Consider the following 4,119-nt stretch of genomic DNA (forward strand, 5'->3'; position numbering starts at 1 on the left):
ACGTTAGTTCCATTAGCACCCTTTAAGGGTAACAGATTTAATATTTCATTTCATAAATGGAGGAGGTGTTTATTATTTAAGACATGATTTGAAGGATTTTTTTGCAGACGATAGGGAAGAATAATTAAAGCAGTAGACTCAGTTTTTAACTGGGTGTAGGGCTTTGGACATAGTAAATAAGTTGTAACAGCCCCATTGTGGCGAGTATTGGATGGTAAGGAGAGAATAACGACCATGGACGAAAGATACAAGATCATGTCAAAATTTGAAGAATGGGCAGTTGACTCATCGCCATTATTGGACGGCACAGCCGTGTTATTCCACGATATACCAGTTCAAAGAGATGAAATATATGAATCACTTCTCACAGGAGCCGATGCAGTTACAAAACAAGTTCTACCCCTTTCATAAACCTAATTTTACGACCAAATTATGCGGATATTATCCGCATAATTTGGTCGTAAAATCTGATACCCTTTTCATGAACCCAATTATGCGGATAATAGCCGCATAATTTGGTCGTAAAATCGGAGCGGGACCAGAGTTATCAGCATTATTTTGATGCTGCAATTATCCGCATAATGGCGGCATCGGGACCAGATTTGGACTTAATGAACGCATTTCCAAAGTAATGCGGATAATTGCCATGGTGCGGTCACAAGGTCACCCTTTTCCAACACAACCGCATCGGAGGGAGTGTGTCACTGAACTAGAAATACGTGGAATACGTGTCCCTATTCCCATCGTACACAAAGCCGTGCGGCAACGAAGAGCATCGGGCTTCACGCTCGACTGAGCGCGTCGCCATTTTGCTAGGTCAGTTGGCTGGTCGGCAAATGCTGCGTGTAGGCAGATGGGAAAGAGGAACGCAAAGAAAGCTGTTCCTTGTGCTGCTTAAAGTTTTAGTTTGTGTTGTTACATCATGAACTATATGTTATTGAATATTTTCATAACTGAAAATGTTGATTTAGTCACATGTTTGTATTAAAGGGGAGTAAACATACAGACATGAAATCATAAAAAACTCGACATTTCTCACGCGCACACTGTGACAAAGAAAGACCCCACAACAAATATGCTTTCTGAGTAGGCCTACAATTTGTCTGAACAATAAAGGCCTACTAGCGGGTTGCATTAAAAAAATATATTTTAACGATTAGAAATCATGTCCCTTTTCTCTAGCTTTTTTTTAAACCTCCCTTTTCATTCAACTATTCATCTCATCTCATTTTCTCTGATTTTCCTCTTCTGTCCATCTCTCTTATCCTCTCTTTTCTCCACTCCCTTCTATTTCTTCCATTTCTACTTTCAAGTTGTTATTGAAATTGTAAAGTTAATTTAAGATATTTATTTCCAGGGACCTCCGGGAAGAACGGATGGGCTATATTATTTTTAGCCCATCTGAAACGAGTCATCCCTACGATATTTATAAGTTTTATATGTTGTATTACTAGTATATTCATTATTTATGTTATGATTCTGTTATAATAATTTGATCTTACAATGTATATTTTGTTCATATATTTTTTTTATCGTGAATAAACCAAACCTACCAAAGCCCCTCTCTCTCTCTTATTTCTCCCCTTTATATCATCTCGATCTCCCTCTTTATTATTTTTCCTTTCTCTTTGGCTTCTTTCTCTCTGATTTTCCTCTTCTTTCTCATCTCTCTCTCTCTCTTACCTTCCCTTTCTTTAGCTCTATCCCCCTTATATCTCTCTTTTATTTCCCCATCTCCCTTAATATATCGAGCCCTCTTTTATCTCCCTCTCGTCTCGCCTTTCTCTCCTCACCTCTTTCTCATTCCTCGTCATTTCCCCCTTTCTCTCCCCCTCTCTCTCTTTGTCTTTGATCTTCCTCTTCTTTCCATCTCTTCTCGTTGATCGTCTGTTTCTTTTTTTCTCTCTCCATGTTTACCATTTTGTCTTTCTCATTTCAACTTTCTCTATATAAATTTTGAGTAAATATTCCCTTCCCTCCCTCTCATACTGTTCAATCACACATTCAGGGTGAAAAATTGAATAGAAGTCAGTGAGGACAAGAAGGTTGTTACTTTTAATGAGCCTTCAACGTCGGACCTTCGAGTGCTCAGCCATGAAATATCTACTAAGTACAGCGTATATAAAAATGGGCACAATAGAATTTGATTTCTTATGAAATTTAATTTGGAAGAGCATGGATGTTGCACGACATGTGCTTATACATCAATACACCTTTCCATAAAGGAATGGGCGATGAATAAACAAAACCAAGTCAACAAGTTTACTAAATTAGAGCACAAATCAGAAAAGCATAGCAATGGTAATTCCATTAAAAAAATTGTGGCACTAAATTTCGCTTATTTTCACATACCAGTTATATGCATTATCCTTGTCAGTATGAAATATTCCACATGTCAAAAATTGCACAAAAAGACCTCTTGTCAAATATTTCCAGGGTGACCAGACGTCCCGTATGTGCCGGGATCGTCCCGTATTTTTAGAATATTGAACAAAATAGTTGATACATTTAAAAGTGACGAATTTTCATCAAATAACCAAACAGATGACGAAGCATGCAGAGACAACAATAAATCGATAACTAAACTTTTGCAAGTTCTGCGGGTGATTTTTATCCTAACCCAATACATTGCAAACGAGCTGGCTTCCTGCCCAGGTGCGGATCCAGGAGGGGGCCGAGCCGGCCCCGGTCCCCCCTATTTTTTGACAACCTGCAGAAAAAAAGTGTACAGAAAGATAAGTAAGAAAGAGGTATCATACCCATGATGTGTAATTTACAGCCTCGTAACGGCCGGCCCGATCCCGGCCGAAAGGAAACAAGAAAAAGGTGAGGGGAAGAATTGGAAAATAGACTTTATATAAAAAATTTCGCTCGCGCTTCGCGCTCGCATTGCCTGTGTAATGAATCCCATTCAAGAGGATTAAATGGCACTTATATATCCAGTTCTGAAATAAATTTGCATACAATATTTTAGCTCGCACATCAAGCTTTCATTATTTCGTTTGATTTACACAAATTGTTATTATATATAAAAATTTTCAGCTCCCGCTGCGCGCTCGCATTGTTTGATTTGTGAGTTGCCTATCCTCTTTGAAAATTCTTACCAAAATTTGTCAAAATACACCTTTATCATGTCAGTATATCAAAAAATTAAACTCGTGCATCGCGCTCGCATTTAATTGTTTGAGACACACAGCTTGTTCTTTATTTAAATAAAAACGCGCTTAGACTGTCCAGTTTTCAGGTCGGAATATCAAAAATTTTGAGCTCGCGCTTCGCACTCTCATTATTTAATTGGTGATACTTGTATCCTCTTCATTAATCACTAAAAACGTTCCTAATTGAGTCCCTTTTCACGTTACTATAATACAATTTCGGCTCGCGCTCGCATTGTTCAGTTGGATACTTATCTTTTTTTCATGATTATAAAATCTCCTCAGAAACTTCAGGTCTATAGACATAAAATATCAAAGAATTTAAGCTCGCGCTTGCGCTCGCATTATATATTAAGACCACATGAGATACCTTATCTTGTTTATAACGAGACAAATTAACATGTACTTAAAACTTCAGTCTTTAGTTAGGACTACCCCCTGAAAAACCGACAAAAAATCAGATTATAGCGGCCAATCTAGAAAAATGTTGATGAAAATATTTTTCGGCCCCCCCCCTATTGGCGAAAGCTGGATCCGCCCCTGCTGCCTGTATGTGGCAGGCTCTATGCATGTAGGATCGGAGCAGGTTCTCAATGGTGCAAACAATCTCACATGATAAACAGTTTTTCCACCAAAATAATCACAAAATCGGCGGGAAATTTTTATGATCATATTATAGATTCTCAGATTACTGATTTAATAGGAGGAACAAGTTTTGTTTTAGTTTTCATAACTGGATCTACATGTAGTTGTTTTAGCTTTCGTTTTGAGTCTTGTTGTGTAGAATGCCGGCGCTGTTTCCTTTAATATGTAAGTTGACAATGTTTCACTTTGAAATTTTATTCATTTCTAAACCACTTAGTTTTTCAAAATTTTAAAGATATATCTAAAAAACACCAAATATCATTATCATTTCTGTTAGATGATTGGATTGCTTTTGTTTGCTTGAATTTTGAACCTTTTC

This window comes from Lytechinus pictus, chromosome 8 (assembly GCF_037042905.1).
Source record: "Lytechinus pictus isolate F3 Inbred chromosome 8, Lp3.0, whole genome shotgun sequence".
NCBI lineage: Eukaryota > Metazoa > Echinodermata > Echinoidea > Temnopleuroida > Toxopneustidae > Lytechinus > Lytechinus pictus.